At 45.0% G+C, this 20,836-nt stretch overlaps 1 protein-coding gene across 1 annotated transcript in view; it reads right to left on the bottom strand.

The window, feature by feature from the left end:
* The window catches only part of ADAMTS2 (ADAM metallopeptidase with thrombospondin type 1 motif 2), a 294,248-nt gene that overhangs the window by 161,409 nt on the left and 112,003 nt on the right, over nucleotides 1-20,836 (bottom strand). The gene's annotated exons all lie outside the window — the stretch shown is intronic.

Here is a 20,836-nt window from a genome sequence, read left to right as displayed (position 1 = left end):
CTTGGTCATCTTCTCCAGGAAGCACCGGGACCCAGGACCTCCCATGTGGTAGGCAGGAGCTCAATTGCTTGAGGCACACCTGCTTCTCACAGATATTCCTGCTAAGTCTGAAGGAAGCCACAGAGCAATTGGCAGCAACTCTAAGTTCTGTGGAACAGGAAGCAGGTGATACATCTGACATCTCTCTGTAGAACCTACTTCTGTTTTTCACCCACGAGGTGTACACAGATTGAGTCCACACCTAAGGACTGAGGACTTACTTCATCTCAGGGCCTGCTCCTGGGATACATCAGCGGGCCAGACGTAGCTGCCCACCCCGCGGAGCTTTCATTCTAGCAGAGGTGGACAGATAATAAACAAGCAATCTACATAGCAGGCTAGAGTGTTACGGAGAGAAGGAGAATGGAGAGCAGATGGGTGGGAGTGCTGGGGCCGGGATGGGTGGGGAAGAGTGGCAGGGTGCAAGTTGTTAGAAAGGTCAGGGTGGATTTCACTGAGCAAAAACTTGAATGAGGTAAGGGAGTGAGTGACGAATGTATATGAGGAAACAGTATCGAGGCAGAAGGAAGAGCTGGTGCAAAATGCCTTATGGCAGGAACTCGTGAAGAGGAAGAGCCAGGAGGTCAGAGTGGCCAGAATACAGTGAGTGAGAGGGAAAGTGGGCAGTGGGATCAGAGAGGCAGAGGGGCCAGATCACGAAGAGTCTCACAGATTTTAAGGACATTGTCTCTTGAGCTCAACGAAGTAGGGAACCACTGTTTAAATCTATTTGTATGAAATGTCCAAAATAGGCAACTCTAGAGAGACAGAAAGTTGATTAGGAGCTGGGGAAGATGGGGAATATGAGGTGACAGAAAAGGGGTAAGGAGTTTCTCTGGGGGTTAATGAAAATGTCTTAAAATTGATTGTGGTGATGGCTGCATGATGCTGTGAAGATATTAAATGACATTAAAGTGTACACTTTAAACAAATTGTGTGGCATGTGAATTACATCTCCCTAAAGCTGCTTTCAATAAAAGGAATTGCTGACTGTTGTGCTGAGGATAGACTTTGCTGGGGCAGGGGGTGGCAAAGAAATGCAGGTAACTAGTTAGGAAGATAGTGCAGTCAACCAGAAGAGAGGGTGGAGGCATGGTCCAAGGTGGTAGCTGTGGAGGTGGTGAGAAGTGGTCAGGTTCTGGGTGAATCCTGAATGTAAACCAACAGATTTCCTGACAGATTGAATGTAGGATGTGAAAGGAAGAAAGGAGTCAACAATAACTCAAGATTTTCGGGTACCCAAATGGAAGGAAGGATTAGCCATCCACAGATGGGGAAGGAGGTAGCTGAGGAGTGGTTAAGATCCAGAGTTCAGGCTGGGGCATGTTGAGTTCTCTAGTGTGTGAGACATCCAAGGGTCAAGGAGTTGGAATATGAGTGTGGGGTTCAGAAGAGAGGCCTGAGCCAGAGATACAAATCAAGCAACAAGATGAAGTAGATCTCCAAGGGATTAGGTTACATGAGCACAAGAAGAGCTCCAAAGACTATGCCCTAGAGCATGCCAGTGTTCAGAGTTTGGGGGGAAAAGAAAGAATCAGTGAAGGAGGCACAGAATGAACAACTAGTGAGGTGGTAGGAAACCAACAGAGTGGAGTGTCCTGCAAGTCTAGCCAAGGGCGTAGAGGGATTGACCCTGTCACACGCTGCCAAGGAGGACCGAAGATTGGCCAGTGGATATTGCAACATGGAATCCATATGACCTTGAGGAGGACAGCTCTGGCAGAGTGGTGGGGGGCAAAAGGCTGATTGAAGTGGGGTCAAAAGAAAATAGAAGTGGTAATGGATGGAGCTGATGGCAGCACTTTATGGTGAATGTAACAAACTACTGATTTATGGATGTGATTGTGGCTGCAAAAGGTAGTCTAGGGAGGGGAATGTTAGTTGGAGGACAACTGGAGGAAAATATAGGGAATGTATAACGATGATTTTGGCAGTCGATGGGAATTGTGGTTAATTATATAAATACAGGAATGTTCTACTACAAGGTGTTAAGAATATGGTGATACATGGGGAAAATATACTAAAATTTATAGGCTATAGTTAGCAATAATATTGTAATATTTTTGTAGCAAAAGCAAAGAAAGTACTGCATTAATGTTAAAGGTAAAAAAAAAGAATATGGAGTTTGGTTTTGTAAGATATGAATATGACTAAGCATTTTTCTCTTTTCATTTTCCTTATTAACAAGGAGACCTTGATTATGTCATTTAATCCGTGTTTATCTGTGTGTCTTTCTGAACACTGGAGGAACAACTGAGTTGAGTTTGTTGTTGGGATTAGATGAGATAAAAATGCCTGAACAGAACTTCTTTGGAGTACTGTTTCCATAACTTGTTGAGCTGCCTTTTGTATGTTATTTGATTTCTCCAATTTGAAATAAAGTTTGAATTAAAAAAGGGAAAATGGAAAGAGAGGAACAGGAGACAGTAGCTCATCTTTGGGAAGTTTTATTATACAGGGAGCAAAAACAGGGGCAGTAGTTGATAGGGGAGAGAAGACACCCCGTAGAAGAATGGGGAAGAAAGCCAGAGGTGTGCGTACAGAGGCAAGTGCACACAATGGCCTAGGAAGGGGGAGTGTGACCGGACACTGATTGCCGACAGCCCTCCATGCCCACTTAAGGCTTGTGGCCATCCCTGTGAGTGTGGGTGTTTTTCTACAGCTTCAGTCAAGGGCACCAGTGCACGTACAGAGTAGGTAGAGAGTTTCATTTTACCTGGACAGTGGTTTTGTCGAGCATGTGTTCCAAGGCATGAGTGATTGTAATACAGTAGGACCTCATTTAATGCGATCAATACATTCCCAGACCCTTCGCCTTAGTAGGAAATTGCATGTAGTTGCAAACCCCATTATATAATAAGTATTTCTTATACGAAAATACCTCACACTTTTTTTATAAATAAAGCAAATAAACACTCTAGTAACAATAAATAAAAATGTAAAAATATTTAAAATTTTAATTCTCTTGCTCTCTCTGCCTTTATTTTCCTCGATTGCAAATTGCGTACACCTGAATTCGCGTGTGATGCGTTCACATAAAACAAGGTCCTACTGTAACTGAGCATGTGACTGGGATGAGGAAGTTTGGCAGGGTATGGAGAGAAAGACATCAATGGTGTGAGGGAAAATGGGCAAAAGGCAATAGCATCAGCATGTTGGAAGTTCTATTGGGCTGAAGGTCTTTTCAAGTCCAGACAGTAACGAAAGTGAGCCAGGAAGATAGAAGGGAGTCATCAGAGAGTGAGACACAGAAACTGAGACTACGGAGTGACTGAGGTTACTGGAAAAAACAAGGTCCAGGGTATGGCCCCTGATGTCATCAAAGAAAAATCCATTTTGTGAGTTTCCTTTGGAAACCTTGAAAGCTGTTGACATCTCCAGACCCAAGGGAAGTGTTTCAGAACTGGGTCCTCTGACAAATGAGTTCCACAGTATGGATTTTACTGCTTTGGAAAAGGCAAGAAGCCCCAGGCTCCCCTCTGCTCTGTGCCCTTGACCCTGGCAGGCACTGACAGTAGCAGCACCAGTAGACGCCTTGAGCACTGCTGTGGAAGTCACCGACATTATTAAATCCAGAGCTTCAGAGTCTCCACCTCTATAGGAGATTTTTGTCAGGATAGGGAAGTAGAACATGGAGTTCTACCCGGAGAGTAGAACTCAATAAGCCTCCCAGGGGACAACCTCAAGGAGCTTAGCCCAATTTCAGGTCTCGGTTTTCGTGAAAGAGGAGGAGACCCAATGCTCAGCAGAATTTGATGGGGAGAAGTTAGTTTGAGTCTTGGTTTCCTTGATAGGTGGGTTTAGTTACATGAATGAGGTAAACCAAGGCCCTTTGTGTAAGTTGCTGGAGAAGAATGGCATCCTTGGGACAAAAAGAAATGAGAGCGAGAGAAGAGAGTGAACTTTCCAGAGCTGGAGGCCAAGTTGCTGCAGGCTGGGGCTGAGGATCAACACCTTGGGTGGTAGTTTGAGACTATATGAACCCCAGATGATCATGTTCTTAAAGCTGGTCCATTCCTGTAAGCGTGAACCTATTATGAGTGGGACATTTTGATTAGATTACTTCAATTGAGGTGTGGTCCAGAATGGGTCTTAATTCTCTTACTGAAGTCCTTTATAAATGGGGTGGAGAAAGAGAGAGAGAGAGAGGAGAAAGAGAAGGCCACGAAGCAGGAAGCAATGAATCCCAGAAAAGAAGGTAGAGACGAGCAGATGCTGCCATGTTCCTTACCATGTGACAGAGGTCCAGTATCGCTGGAAGCCAGTCTACAGGAAGAAGATACCATCTTGATGGTGCCTTGATTTGGACATTTTCATGGCCCCATAACTGCAAGCTTGTAAACTAATAAATTCCCCATTGTAAAAGTCAACCCATTTCTAGTATATTGCATTTTGGCAACCTAGCAAACTAAAACACCTTGTAACTGTGTTGACAGTGAAAACCCTACAGGCTGATGTGATGCTTCCCTAGTCTCAGGTAGCCATCATATGTAAACCTGGACCAGCAGGCCAGTACTTGCAACCCCAGCCAACCTCAATGAAACACATATGGCCAAAGATGATCTCAACCCTACTGAAAATGAGGGAACATCAAAGCAACCCAGAGAGGTTTCCCTCATCTAGTGAAGCTATGCAAACTCAGTTTGTTATTCCACACTTTCATGAGTCAGAGTATTCAGCCTCGTTGCCATCAAAACAAAAAGCCAAAGTCAATTTGATGTCCAGAATGATGTGGAAATTGCCACGTTAAAGGCCATTCTGTAATTTCAATTTATTAAAGTCAAACAGCTGTAGCCTTCTTGGAGAAGTTTACTTTTGAACAGAATTCAAGTTTGCACTTTTTATTTGCACAATTTGAATTTATTTCAATCATCCAGAAGTGGTCATTTATTTCTGCATGAAAAATAGTTATAAGAAACAGAATTCCTGTACACTTAAAAGTTGTTAAAATGGGAACTATGAGTTATCTTTATCTCTACAATAAGTTTTTTTTTAAAAAAGATATAGTATCCCTATGCCCCCACCTTATCCCTTCACCACACAACTACTTCTACTTTATCATAGATTTTGCCCATGTGGGTGTTGGCTCACAACGCTCCAAAATGTACTCATTAAATGCAATGAATGTACTACATCAATGAAAGAAGTTGTCGATATGGGAGGAGAGGGGGGTATGGGGAGTGGAGTATATGGGAACCTCTTACATTTTTTATTGTAACATTTTGTGTTATTTATGTATCTTTTTAAAAAAAGATAATTTAAAAAAATGTATATCCACAAAAGAAAGAAATAATTCTCACTGTTTATTTTTATGTTCCAAGTACATGAAGATTTCTGGTGCATCAAAAGTAATTGTATGCAAAATTGTGTGTGTACATATCCATACGCATTTCTTAAAAAGGGCCAAGTAGAGGCCACTTGTTGATTTTTCAAACTGGCACCTCCCTTTCTGTTGAGGAAAAGGACCCTGCCTTGTCCCATGTAGCTTTGGTGGATGTGTAAATCATGCTCTTCCTTCCACCAAATGGCTGCAGGTGAGGTCACACAACCCAGACCTGGTACCCTGTTCTCCTCGCCACTCCAGTTGGTCCAGGGAGTAGATAGTGTTGAAGTAAGACCAATCAGTGGCCCTCCATTAGATATGGACACTGGGAAAAAGAAGCATCTCATCCCTGGGTCACTACACTCACAGGGTAAGCCTGTGGCTACTAACATGAAGGGGCCACTCTGAGAAGTCTATGCAGAAGAAAGCCAAGTCAAGACAGGGAGAGACAGAGCCTTGACAATGTTGTTTAAGCCACAATGACAGCGGTCTTGATCATGTGCCCTAGTAAATTTTGGGCTTAGTTGGATTTGTATCTAGAGTACATGAAGGATCTTGACAGATATAGGGTCCTCCATCTTCCTTGATGTTATTTCCTCTCAAAGGGTTAAGAATTGCTTGTCCCATTTCACTTTTGGAATGGTGGCGTGAGGAGCCCTACAGACCCATTCTCCAGCGAATAACCTTAACTTGTGAAAATTATTTTAAAAACCAACAATTTAATAACTCTGGAAATTGTCCTAAGGGATTACAGCAAATGAGGAAGCATCATGTATTCAACAAAATCTACTAAATCTTGATAAGAAAAATCTTAGAACACAGTAAGAGTCTGTGGAACTTGGGCTGTGATCGTGATCCCCTCCCTCCCCCTCATCCCCACTGGTTCAGCTTAAAGGAAGCTCCACCCCAGCTGGGTGTGGTAAAAAAGATGGGCCCCCCCTCTCCACTCTCTACTCAGTTCCCAATCAAAAGATACAGTACCTCATTGGGATAGGTCAGGCACCAACATTTCTCATCCCCTCCAACTCTAAGATGCAGAGGATAAATTCCTAGTGAATGTGGCTGAAAGGTCAGGCACTCCCTTCCTCTATTCAGCCCCCACTCACAGGGCAGAGGCTCCATCTCAGGGAATGCAGGACGAAAATATCGGGGTCCTGATCATCCTCACACCAGTTTGGTTGTAAGATACAGGTTCCATGCTGGGAGAGGCAAGCCAAAATGACAAGAGGTCACTGTCCCTTCAAGAGCACTTGTTAAGAAGGGCTCAGAGATTTTGCCTATGGAGAGAGGAATTCCATAAGAACAGAGAGGCCTGATGCTCTCCCCAGAGGATTGGCTTTGTTTGATACAGATTATGGGGAAGTTCAAGCCTAATGGTATTCTAAAAACAATGGAGATTTTGGTGGTAAGCAATTAAATGGAGCCTGGTAGCTACATAAGAGCAACCAGCTAAACCACAAGGCAGCTAGTTTACTAGAGATAATGAGGAAAAGAGACAGCTAAGAGGAGACCTCCTGGGGTGGGAACAAACTTAAAAGACTGGTCTCAAAAACTAGCCTATCCAAATTCAATTGGATCAAATTGTGGAGCAATTTATGTCCCAGGACACTGTAAAACAACAACAACAACAACAAGGGAGCAATCAACTTTCAACTAGTGAAGCCTAACAGTTGGGTGTTAGACCAAACTAGACAGACAGTTTAACAAAGAAATCAGGGAGAGAGCCAAAGAAAGAGAATCCTGCTAAAACTGCCATCATCCCAGAGTGACTGTGTGCATGTCCAAGTCTGCACTTTTGGAGGAGAAGCATCAGAGGCTACACATTGCAGGGGAAAGAGACTTCATTAAATAGTTCAGTTAAGTCAAGAAACAAAGTCAAACATCAGAAAGGGAGAAGGAGAATCAGGGCCCAGAATCACTACAACATAATATCTGAAATATCCAGTAATTCCCTTCAATAAAGAGACATGTAAAGAAAGAAACAGAAACTTTGAGAAAGTCCAAATGTCATATTTTAAAAAGGCCTCAAAGAAGCCACTTAAAATATGTTCAAAGAATTAAAAATAACCATGCTTAAAGAAGTAAAGGAAGCTAGGATGAAAATGCCCCATTAAATAAAGAATATCAATAAAGAGATAGGAATTAGAAAAAGTAATCAAATAAAAATCCAAAGCTGAAAAGTACAATGACTGAAATGAAAAATACACTAGAAGAATTCAACAGCAGATTCGAGAAGCAGAGGAGTCAGAAAACTTGAAGATCTATCAATTGTGATGATCCAGTCCAAGGAACAGAAACAAAAAGAATGAAGAAAAATGAGCAAATTCTAAGAGACCTGTGGAACACCATCAAGCAGACCAGTATATACATAATGGGAATCCCAGAAGGAAAAGAAGGAGGTGGGGGGGGGGGGTGAGGGGAGTAGAGAGTAGAAAGAATATTTGAAGAAATAATGATTGAAAACTATCCAAATTTTATGAAAAGCATGAATCTACACACCCAGAAGCTCAAAAAATTCCAAGTAGGATAAACTCAGAGAGATCCACAATAATACACATTATAATCAAACTGTTGGAAGCCAAAGACACTGAATCTTGACAGAAGCAAGAGAGAAGCAATGTTTCTCATAGAAGAGATCTTCAATAAGTTTAACAGCTGATTTTTCATCAGAAACCATGGAATTCAGAATGACATTGAAAGTGCTGAAAGAGGGAAACAGACTTGGCCCAGTGGTTAGGGCATACGTCTACCACATGGGATGTCTGCGGTTCAAACCCTGGGCCTCCTTGACCCGTGTGCAGCTGGCCCATGCACAGTGCTGATGCGCGCAAGGAGTGCCGCGCCACGCAGGGGTGTCCCCCGCATAGGGGAGCCTCACGCACAAGGAGTGCACCCATAAGGAGAGTTGCCCAGCACGAAAGAAAGTGCAGCCTGCCCAGGAATGGCACCGCCCACACTTCCCATGCCGCTGACGACAACAGAAGCGGACAAAGAAACAAGACGCAGCAAATAGACACAGAGAACAGACAACCTGGGGGGGGGGGATTAAATAAATAAATAAATCTTAAAAAAAAAAAGTGCTGGGAAAAAACAACCAATATTTCTATATCTGGTAAAAATATACTTTAAAACTTAAAATGAAATGAAGACATTCCACATAAACAAAATTTGAAAGACCTGCCATACAAAAATTTCTAAAGGGAGTCCTTCATGATGAAATGAAATGACAACAGACAGTAACTTGAATCCACATGAAGAAATAAAGAGCACCAGTAAAGCTAACTATTTAGGTAAATATGAAAGACAGTATAAAGGTATTTTGGGTTTTTAACTACTCTTTTCCTATGATTTAAAAGACAACTGTTTCATGCTAATGTGCTGGAGGTGCAGTTAATGTTGGGGTTTAAGATATATTTAGGGGATTTGAATCTCTGGACTGACAATGTGATAGCCAGATCCTGAGCCTCAACAGACTCCAGCACCTACAATCTGATTTATTGGACTTACCACACTCAGCTAAGATGGAGTTGAAGAAGGACAACCACCACACCATGGAGCCTAGAGTGATTACAACTGAAAATGGGAGGATTGCATCCAGCATCCAGGTGGAATCTGACCCTCCTCTTGACATAGAGGTGCAATGGACACAACCAATCCAATGTCCACATAGAAGAGGTGGCATTGGATTGGGAAAAGTGGACATAATGGACAAAGGGTATGGGGAAAGGCAGGAAGAGATGAGAGGTGGAGGCGTCTTCGGGACATGGAGCTGCCCTGGATGGTGCTTCAGAGGTAATCACCGGACATTGTAAATCCTCACAGGGCCCACTTGATGGAATAGAGGAGAGTATGGGCCATGATGTGAACCAATGTATATGAGGTGCAGAGGTGCCCAAAGATGTACTTACCAAATCCAATGGATGTGTCATGATGATGGGAACGAGTGTTGTTGGGGGGGGGGGAGAGGGGGGTGGGGGGGTGGGGTTGAATGGGACCTCACATATATATTTTTAATGTAATATTATTACAAAGTCAATAAAAAATAAAAAAATTAAAAAAAAAAAAGACAACTGTTTAAAACAATAATTATAAATAATGTTGATGGGCACACAAAGTATAAAGATGTAATTTGCAACAATAACAACAGAAAGGAGGAACAGACATCTATACGAACAAAGTTTTGTATATTACTAAAACTAAGTTGGTACTAATTTGAAGTCAATAGCTAAAAATTAAGATGTTAATTATGATCCTCAGGGTAACCATTATGAATATGAATATGTATGCATATACATATAAATTAATGAGAAGATAATCAAAATGGTACAGAAGAAAATACCTACTTACCACAAAAGAAGGCAATAATGGATGGAATGAAGAACAAAAAAAGATATAAAACCTACAGAAAACAAATAGAAATTCTTCCTTAAAGTACTTAATTTAAATGTAAATTGATCAAACTCTCCAAATAAAAGGCAGAGATTGGAAGAATGGATTTACAAAAACATGATCCAACTATGTGCCATCTAGAAGAGTTTCACTTTAGAACCAAATACAAAAATAGTTTGAAAGTAAAAGGATGAATAAAGATATTCCATTCAAATAGTAACCAAAAGAGAGTTGGGGTGGCTATGCTTGTAAGAAAAATATAGCACTATATTTTATAATATAGTGCTAAATATAGCACTAAATATAGCACACAAAATTGCACTAAGAGACAAGAAGGTTAATATATATCATAAAAGGGTCAAACCATCAAGAATGTATAACAATTATAAACATACACACAACTAACAATAGAGCCCCAAAATATATGAAGAAAAACTGACCAAATTGAAGGTAGAAATACAGTTCTACAATAATACTTGGAGATTTCAATACACCACTTTCAATAATGGATGTAAGAACTAGACAGAAGTTCAATAAAAAAGTAGAGGACTTGAACAACACTATAAACCAGCTTAAACCTAACAGAAATATAAAGAACACTCCACCCAACAAAAGCAGAATAGGCATTCTTTTCAAGTGCACATGGAACATTCTCCAGGATAGATTACATTAGGCCACAAAACAAGTCTCAATAAATTTTAAAAGCCTGAAATCACACAAGTATCTTCTTTGACCACAATGGAATGAAGCTATAAATCAATAACAGAGGGAGAACAGGAAAACCTCCAAATATGTGGAAATTAAACAACTCACTCAAACAACCAATGAATCAAGCAAGAAATCACAAGGGAACTTAGAAATACTTTGAGACTAATGAAAATGAAAACCAGACTTACTCAAAATGCATGTAATGCAGTAAAAGCAGTGTTTAGAAGGAATCTGTAACTGTAAACATCTACATTAAAAAAGAAGATCTCAAATCAATAACCTACCTCTACCTTAAGGAACTAGAAAAACGAGAATAAACAAACCCTGAAAATAGTAGATGGAAAGAAATAATAAAGGTTAGAGCAGACATAAACAAAATATCCAGTAGAAAAGCAGTAGAATCAAAGAAACCAGAAGTTGGTTATTTGAAAAGATTAATAAGGGAACGGACTTTGGCCCAGTGGTTAGGGCGTCCGTCTACCACATGGGAGGTCCGCGGTTCAAGCCCCGGGCCTCCTTGACCCGTGTGGAGCTGGCCCATGCGCAGTGCTGATGCGCGCAAGGAGTGCCGTGCCACACAGGGGTGTCCCCCGCGTAGGGGAGCCCCACGCGCAAGGAGTGCACCCATAAGGAGAGCCGCCCAGCACGAAGGAGGGAGCAGCCTGCCCAGGAATGGCGCCGCCCACACTTCCCGTGCCACTGACGACAACAGAAGTGGACAAAGAAACAAGACGCAGCAAAAAGACACAGAAAACAGACAACCGGGGGAGGGGAGGGGAATTAAATAAATAAAAATAAATCTTTAAAAAAAAAAAGATTAATAAAATTGGCAAATATTTTATTAAATGGACTAAGAAAAAACAGATAAGCTACAAATAAATAAAATCAGAAATGAAAATGGACTACTACTACTGTCCTTAAAGGGGAAAAAAAAGGATTATAAGAGAATACGATGAGCAATTTTTGCCAACAAATTAGATAACTTGAAAGAAATGGGCAAATTCCTAGAAACCAACATTACAAATCTGTTTCAAGAAGAAATAGAAAATCTGAAAACACCTATAAAAAGTACAGATTAAATCTCTTATCAAAATCCTCCCAATAAAGTAAAATCCAGGACCAGATGATTTTACTGGTGGATTCTACCATTTAAAGAAGAATTAGCACCAATCTTTTTCAAACTCTTCCAAAAATAGAAGAGGAAAGAATACTTCCTAACTCATTCTATAAGGCCAAGCATTACCATTATACCAAAGCCAGTTAAAGACATCACAAGGAAATAAAACTATAGACCAATATCGCTTAATGAATATGGGGCAAAAATCTTCAACAAAATACTAGCAACTTGAATCCAGCAGCATAGTAAAAGAATTATGCATGAGGACCAAGTGGGACTTATCCCAGGAATGCAAGGGTGGTTCAGCATATGAAAATCAATTAATGTAATACATCACATTAACAGAATGAGAGAAACATAATCATCTCAACTGATGTAGAAAAAGCATTTGTCTCAAATGAACACCACTTTATGGGGGGAAAAAAGCATTCAACAAACTAGGAATAGAAGGGAACTTTCTTAACATGATAAGAAGCATTTATGAAAAACCCACAGCTAACGTCATACTCAATGATAAAAATCTGAAAGTGTTTCCCTCAGATCAGGAACAAGACAAGAATACCTGGTTTAGTCATTTCTATTCAAATTTTACCAGAAGTTGTAATCAAAGTAATTAGGTAAGAAAAAGAAATACAAGGCACCCAAGTTGGCAAGGATATAGAAAAACTGTGATAACATGATCTTATATATAAAAATTCCTAGAGTGCACACAACCATCAGTGCTAACAAATTCAGCAACGTGTCAGATATAAGATCAAGATGCAAAAATTGGTTGTATTTCTATACACTATCAAAGAATAATCCAAAAGGAAATCAATGAACAATTCCATTTAGTATAGCATCAAAAACTATAAATTAATAGGTAATAAATTTAACCCATGATGCAAAAGACTTATAAACCAAAAAATACAAAACATTGCTAAAAGAAATTAAAGAAGACATGCTTAAATAGAAAGACATTCCATGTTCATGGATAGGTAAACAATATTGTTAAAATGTCAATACTACCTAAGGTGATCTACAGATTCAATGGGATACCTATTTAAACTCTAACATCCCTTTTGCAGAAATGGGAAAGCCCATCCTCAAACTCATATGGAACTGCAAGGGGCCTGAATGGCCAAAACAATCTTGAAAAAGAACTAAGTTTGAGGAGTCATACTTCCTACTATTTCTATGGTCCACATCATATTTTTTTAATTCAGAAATTCCTTATATCATTATGTGTTTCTTACTTCTCTAGAAAAACTAAAATATCTGGCAACACCATCCTGCATCCTCATAACAGCAACAATCAGCAGAACTGGCAGCTTACCTCTTTCTCTGATTTCTGATCTTATTTTGTTTTGTCTTTTCTCCTTCTACTCTCTTTGGGATAATTCTACTTTTTTATTTTTTTAACTCCTTGCAGGAAACTTAGTTCTTCAATTTGCAGTCTCTTTTTTTCCTAATATAAATTTCCCTCAAAGCACTGATTTTATTGTGTTTAAGTTTTTATATTTGGTGCTTTATTACATTTGGTTGTAAGTATCTTTAAAGTTCCATTTTTTTAAAGTTCCATTTATTAAAATTTCCAAATAACGGAAATTTTGAGGGTTATTAATTTCTAACATGAACGCATGATGGTCAGGGACTAGGACCCACATGATAACTATTCTTTGAATTTTCTTGAGAGTTATACTTAAAGTGATCAATTTTTATGTCACATATGTGATTGAGAAGAGTAAGTGACCTCTACTTGTCAGATGCAAAATTTATCTATACTTATTAAATTAAGCTTGTTATTTGCATTATCCAGACCTTTACTTTCTTTGCTGATTTTTTTTTTTTTTTTTTTTTTTTTTGTCTACCAGTCCAACAGTATTTGGAAGAATAATGGTCGAAATCTTCTAAAACAATGATAGATGTGTAAAATTTTCTATTTCTAACAAATTTTGCATTATGTAAACTGAGGCTATTTTATTAGATGACTATAGCTTTAGGACTGCTATTTCATCTTGGGGAAATGAACCTTTTCTCATTAGATGGGGACCCATGTTTCTTTCAAACTATTCTTTTCTATTCTTTCAATTTTTCTCATGATTTTTGTTTCCTTTTCCCCTTCCTAACCTTTCTGATACATTATATCCTGGCTGAGGAGAGAGTGAGGGTTGAAGGGAATGAGGAGTTAACAGGAGCAGAATTTCTGTTGAGGTGATGATAAAGCTGGGATAATGGATGTTGGTGATGGCAGCACACACTGTAAATGCAATTAAGACCACTGAATCACTAGTGTGATGGTTTGAGGCTGAATGAACCCCAGTAAAGTAAGTTCTTAAAGTTAATCCTTTCCTGTGGTGTGGACCCACTGTAAGTACGATCTTTCAGTGAGTAGGATCTTAACCTAAGATGTGACCCACCTCATTCAGAGTGTCTTAATCCTTTTACTGGAGCCCTTTATAAGAGAATGAAATTCAGACACAGAGAGAAAGCCATGAAGCAAAAAAGATGAAAGCAATGAAATCTAGAATAGAAGGGAGAGACAGACCAGCAGACGCCACCATGTGCCTTGCTATGGGACATGGGAGTTGAGGATGGCCAGCAGCCAGTCTTCAGGAAGAAAGATTTGATGGATGGTAGCTAGATTTGGACATTTTCACAGCTTCAGAACTGTAAGCTTGTAAGCTAATAAGTCCCCATTGTAAAAGCCAACTCATTTCTGGTGTATTTGCTTTCAGCAGCCTAGCAAACCAGAACTTGAAAGTAGTTAAATGAGAAACTGTGATTTGTATGTATTTATATATGTGTGTGTGTATTTTCACTACAACAAAAAGGTTTTTAAAATGTACCAATTTAAATTATAATATATATTCCTCCTTTTTTAAAAAAAAGTTATGTAGAATACTCTCTAATTGTAATTAACTACATTTTTATATCTCCCCAGATAGGAAATAATTATATCCCTTTTCTCTAATATGTCCTTTCACAGCCAGGCTTGCTGCCCTTGCTCCCAGCTGCAGCCCAGGTATGTTCACATAAATGTGCACAACCCTGACACACACACACACACACACACACACGTCTACATTGGTTCAAAGTCTAAACATCAGCACCAGTCCAGTCTCTGCAGGGTGAGAGGGGGAATCTCATGGGTATTTTTATGTCATTTTTGGGGGTTAGTTAGAGGCTTGTGTTGTTATTTACCAGATTCCATATTTCCCAGTTCAGAGCTTCTATGGGATTGACCTGAGCCCCTGATAATTTGCCATCTTAGGGGGACGTGCCTTCAGAAATGTCACTTCAGAGTTCACACTGAGCTCCTGTCAGAAGCTGAAAAGAGGTACCCCTTCTGTTGAAGCATATGCTGTCTATTTCACCACAGTCCCCAATGCTCCCTGCTGTCCTACACTCCTCGGCTTCAAAAATGCTTACTGTTGCCTTTTCGATGAAGGCACTATGAGCTGCAGCCCCATTATGGAGAGAAATAGAACCACAGCTCTGGACTCAGTGCTCTGAGGGGCAGGTGTCCAAGGGCACTGCCTTGAACTACCACCAGTGGGGACACCTTTCTGCCACTGAGAAACTACTTTGTAGATTTTTAGTATTAGTATTGCTTTATATTCATGTAACTGGGCGTCTGAGCCCCCATGCAGGGGGGCTCTGGGGCTTCCCACTTTCTGAAGAGTCCTTCTACAGACCAGCCTAGAACACGCATGGGACAGGGCCTAGAACTAAGTATTTTCTAAAGGAATTAATAAAGCGCTGTTTCTGGAGGGGACCCAGAACCATAGAGGAACGACCATGGATGGAACGAAGCCAAAAAAGGGAGCCAGGAGGTTGGTTCCTCTGCCCAGCAGCCTGCAGAGTGGCCCTCGGGGGCCCAAAAGGTGGAGAAGCAGGGAGGCTCGGGAAGACGCGGGGAGGCCAGCTGCCCCCCAGAGCCACAGCAAGGGGAAGAGGAAGGAGGGGCTCGCGCCAGGCCTGAGTGACCAGGGAGGGTGAGGCCTGCGTGGGCACCAGTGGGAGAGGGCATTCAATGCAGCACGTGAGAAAATAGACCACTACGAGTCTCAGGCCAGCAGGCTAGAAAAACAGACCATTAAAAAGAAGGCCAGGGGAAGCAGACTTGGCCCAGTGGCTAGGGCGTCCGCCTACCACATGGGGGGTCCAAGGTTCACACCCCAGGTCTCCCTGACCCGTGTGGAGCTGGCCATGCGCAGTGCTGATGTGCACAAGGAGTGCCCTGCCACGCAGGGGTGTCCCCGCGTAGGGGAGCCCCACGCGCAAGGAGTGCACCCGTAAGGAGAGCCGCCCAGCGTGAAAGAAAGTGCAGCCTGCCCAGGAATGGTGCCGCAGATACAGAGAACTGACACAGCAAGATGATGCAACAAAAAGAGACACAGATTCCTGGTGTCATTGATAAGGACAGAAGCAGTCACAGAAGAACAAACAGCGAATGGACGCAGAGAACAGACAACCAGGCAGGGGAAGGGGAGAGAAATAAATGAAAAATAAATCTTTAAAAAAAAAAAAAAGACCAGGGTAAAGCCAGGCACAAAAGGCCACATAGTGGATGACGCCACTTACACGAAATATCCAGAACAGGCCCTTCTAGATGTATTTGTTAAGAAAGGCGCTGGCTTGCTTGCTGATTCAGAGAAACAACCCTCGCAACTGCCAAAAGGTGGAAGCAACCCAAGTGTCCATCGACAGATGAGTGAATCAACACGTGGTATATCCATACAATGGGATATTATTCCGCGGGTAAAAGGAATGAAGCTCTGATATGTGCTACAGCATGGATGCACATAGAAAACATTATGCTAAGCAAAATAGGCCAGACACAAAAGGACAAAATACTGTTATTGTTCCACTTACATGAAATAGAGAATATGCAAATTCATAGGGGGGGAAAGTAAATTAGTGGCTGTGGGGGGCTGGGGAGAAGGGGAGTAAGGAAAGGCTGCCTAACGGGTATGGGGCTTCTTTTTGGGTTGACGGGAATATTCCAGGATCAGGCAGTGCTGTGGTTGCACAATTCTGCGACTATACTAAAAACCACTGAACTGTGAAGCTTAAACTTGGTGAATGTTATGTGATGTGAATTTTAGTTAAAAAAAAAAAAAAAAGAAATGTTATTTTAAAGACGAGGGGTAACCGCCCAAATGCTTACAGGAAGCCAGAGGAGACATAAACGAGTGACGCCAGCTGGGACTGCCAGTTAAACCCATGAGAATATTCTCTAGGCCACCGGGTCAGGCACACTCTCCCTCCAGCTGTCCCTGAAGCTGACGATAGCACCCTAGAGGCAGAGAAAAGTTGCCGGCCGAAAGAGAAACAACAGGCACAACGGCAAGTGGCCGCTGAGCCCCACACTCTGGCCAGGGAGTCGGCAGGGACCGGTGGGAAGTGAACGGCGCGCACGTACCACTGCCCCCAGCCCAGGGAGCAGCCCTCGGCGCCCGCCCACTGGGGCCACGTGAAAGCAGCGCAGCCCCTACCGCCAGGCGTCCAAGAGAAAGCTGGAAATCCAGATTTGGAAGCAGTCCTCTTAAAAAATGGCTCCAGAGGTTCAATTTGGTTTTGGACACCCTGTGAAAACAACCGAAATGTCTCATGGTGTCGAGGGGCCGGAAGTTCTTGTTTTCCACTTAGCTCTAGAAGGTTCCTGGTGAAGATCGCCAGGAGGGAGTCCAGGGCGTGGGTCTGAAGCCGGAGGGTCGGAATTGCTCATGAGGCCACTTCCCTGAGAGCAGGTGATTCAGGTCAGCCTCTGTTCCCGTCCTTGCCGGCAGGCTCTCGTGAACAAATTCTCCACCCCCTCTTTCCAGATCCTCCCCACCACCTTGTCTGGGGTGTCTTTCCTGTGGCTCCAGGCAGAGTCGGTGACACCCCGCACCCTTAAGCCACCCCTGTCCCCCAGCTCCTCACCCCTCATCTTCAGGATGGACCACCACGAGCTGTGCCTGCTCACCCCACCTCCCGCCGGCCTGGAGAGGCAGGAGGGCTCACTGGCCTGGTCTAAGGCAGCCCGCCTCCGAGTCCAGCCCGAGAAGGCTGAAAGCCGTGGTGTGGGCAGCACCCAGAAGGGAAGAAGCCGTGACGGCTGGGTGCAGAGACCCTGGGCACGCTTTGTCTCAGGGCGCCTTTCTCCTCCACATCAGCTGGACTCCGCGGCAGGCACAGCAGCGCGGGGCGGTTCCTACGCCTGGGAGCTGTGCCCTGCGGGAGGGGCAGCGGGGGAGACCAGGCCTGCAGAGTGACCCTCTCCCAGCTGTGCCCCGGCTGCTCCTGGCCAGCTGTGGACCGAGGCTTTCCCTGCTCTCCGACAGTACTTCTAGCACTCATACAGGACCAGGGCCCGCTGAGCACTGTGCGTGTTGGGTGGGGTCTAACCCCTCCCAACGACCCTCTCAAGTGGAAATCCATTGTCTCCATTTTTCAAAGGAAGACACAGAGGCATGGAGAGGCAGAAAGGAAAACCTGGGTTTAAACCAGCCAAAGGAGCCAACAGAAACCCTGCCTTCCTCCCTGAAGCCCGCTGCAGCCTCTTGGCCCCAGGGCTGGCTGGTGCTTCCCGGCAAGCGGGGCCAAATTAGACGCTCACACCTCGGGCAGCGTGTCAGCTGCACTTGTCGCTGCCCATCCCCTCGCTCCTAGCCCATACCCAGTCCGTGCCAGGCCTGAGGGCCCGCAGCTCCCCGAATTTGGAATTTGCAGTAACCTCGAGAGGCCAGGCAGGCCCCCGCCAGGGCCGTTAGTGGGGGAGGACAGAAAGGGAGCTCAGACTCTGGGCGTGGATTTGGGCTGGGAGGGGTCTGACCCAAAGATGGGAGCCCTACGGCCGCCTGGTGAAAACCGCCAGGAGGGAGCTCGGGGCGTGGGTCTGAAGGAGGGAGCAGAGCTGCTGAGACGGCCACTTCCCTGAGAGCAGACTGGGTCAGAGCATACTTCTCCCCCACCTTCGCTCTGGGCTCCCCTGCTGAGGTCAGGCCCTTCCCACCCGTCAGCCTCAGGGTCTCCTCACTTTCTGTTCCCTCTGCTAAGAGCCGAGAGGGGACTTGGCTCAAAAACGGGTCCGCAAAGCCACGAGGCAGGGCCGTCTCCTGAGACCGATGGGATGCCCCCCACCCCGCACTTCCTTTCCAAGGACAGCAGGGGGGAGAGCGACCGTCATGCTCCCCACAGCACCACCGCGCGGATTCACGCTTGACACAAACGTGGAGTGTACAGAGACGAGGTTTCCCGCCTCTTCCGTCATTTGTACCCACAGGGGCAGGCGGCTCTGCAGGACAGGGCCACGCCCCAGGCCTGAGGGGCACAGCAGGTGTGCGTGGGCGCGGGTGTCTTCCACCCGTGGTTCCACCAGGCCCCCTGCCCCCACCAAGTCCCTCTGCACAGAAGCCGCAGAGCCGGGGAACTGGCGGCCAGCTCGCCTGCCCCATCTGGTCGGACTGGGGACTGCCTAGCACGTCCCCCGCCCGGTCGCGAGCTTTGACTGGTCGCCCCCCAGGCCCCCCTCACCGCCCCCAGCCCCTCCGACAACCCTGGCTCTATCCACTGTGGCTGAGTGCCATGTGAGGCCCTCCCTTCTCTGCCGAGAAGACCCAAGGCTTCTCTTCCCACCCCAGAGCATGGCGGCCCTGGGGGCGTCCTTCACCCAGACTGAGAGCCCAGCTTGGCCCAGGGCAGATGAGCCCCCAGGTCCCACAGTCCCGGGCCATGGGTGCTCGCAGAGGGAGGTTCTGGAAGCCTCCTCTGAGGACCGCGGTGTCAGGGCTGCCCGAGGCGCTCAGGGAGCTTGCGGCTTCCACCGAGGCCCAGGGAAAGCACGGCCTCTCCACACGTGGGCCAGACACCACGTCTCCTGCCACCCGGCTCAGGAAAACCACGGAGTTCCAGAGCCCACGCCAGCATTCCCCTTGGGTCCCAGTTTGCCACAGCTGCTATGACAAAGACCAGGCAGAGGGTTGGCCTCAGGACAGGAATTTATGCTCTCGTGGTTTCAGAGGCTGGACCTGGAATCCGAGGCATCAGCAGGGCCAGGCTTTCTTCCTGGAAGTCTGCGGTATTCTCGGGCTGGCCTGCATCTCTGCCTCCCCTCCCTGGGCAGTGTCCTCGGCTTCCTTCTTGCATCTGCCCGTCTGGTTTCCTGACTTCTGACCTCGGGCTCCTCGGGCTCCCTCTGATCTTCTTAGGGAGGCCTCCAGGCACAGGGTTTAAGGCCCGTCCCCAATTGGGTGGGCCCCATCTGAACAGGGTCTTAGAAGAACCTGACCGCACAAACGGGTCCACATCTCAACCAATGACACAAACCATCGAAGGGTCCTATTTACAAATGGGCTCCCACCCATGGGAATGAGGCTTAAAATTAAGATCGTGTCTATTGCAGGGAACATGACTCCATCCACTACACCAAGTGGATGAAATGTAGACGTGTCTGGTCTGTTAACATGTGTGTGTGCGTGTGCACGTATAACTGCCCACCAGAGTAATTTCAGTCCAGGACTCTCAAACTCCAAAGCCAACCAGGGCAAAAATGAGGGGGGTGGGCTGGACTTGAAGGAGCAGGGAGTGCAGGGCTCTGCTCCTCCCAGGAGCCGCTCTGTGCCTGCAGCTAAATACTGCCCTGCAGGAGGCCAGGCCCAGAGTTGTTAGGCCTGCTGTTTTTTTTGTTTCTCCTAAAGGAACCCAAAATTGAGCTTTTACATGTGAGCTCCCCTGAGTTTTAAGTGTACCCTCAAAGATTCTGCCAGCACTGTGTGATAAACCATGTCAGGTTTGGGGCTGTGTAGATACAGCCTGTGAGCTGCTGGGATGAGGCCTGGCTTCGCACCAACACGTCTGAGTTTACAAATGAGGAAACTGAGGCCCGGCCAGGGTAGTGGCCCAGCAAGCCAGGGCCGCGCCAAGCCGTGTCCGGTTCCCCTGCCCACCCGCTCGTGGGCACAAAGGAGACCAAGGGAGACTCGGAATTTACCGCAGCGGTACCAAGTGGCTCCCAGCAGGTCTCGCCCATTTTAGGCACGTGAGGACTCCACGGCCAAGCCACGTTTTGTCGTATTGGTACAAAGAGAAGTCGCTTCTTGGACAAAGGAGGCTGGCCGCCTGCCCTCCTACCTCAGGAGGTGGAATTCTCTCTCACCTACGACTGACCACTGGCCTCTCAAATCGCAGGGGCCTGCAGAAAGACAAGTGCCTCCCGGGGAAGGAGGCAGGCCGAGCAGAACCCCAGGCCCCGGGGACGCAGCGCTCGACACGACAGCCGCTGGGCCGGGGGG

The sequence above is a fragment of the Dasypus novemcinctus genome, chromosome 2 (assembly GCF_030445035.2).
Source record: "Dasypus novemcinctus isolate mDasNov1 chromosome 2, mDasNov1.1.hap2, whole genome shotgun sequence".
NCBI lineage: Eukaryota > Metazoa > Chordata > Mammalia > Cingulata > Dasypodidae > Dasypus > Dasypus novemcinctus.
Note: the sequence above shows the minus strand (reverse complement) of the source record. Positions and strands in the feature narration are given on the sequence as shown.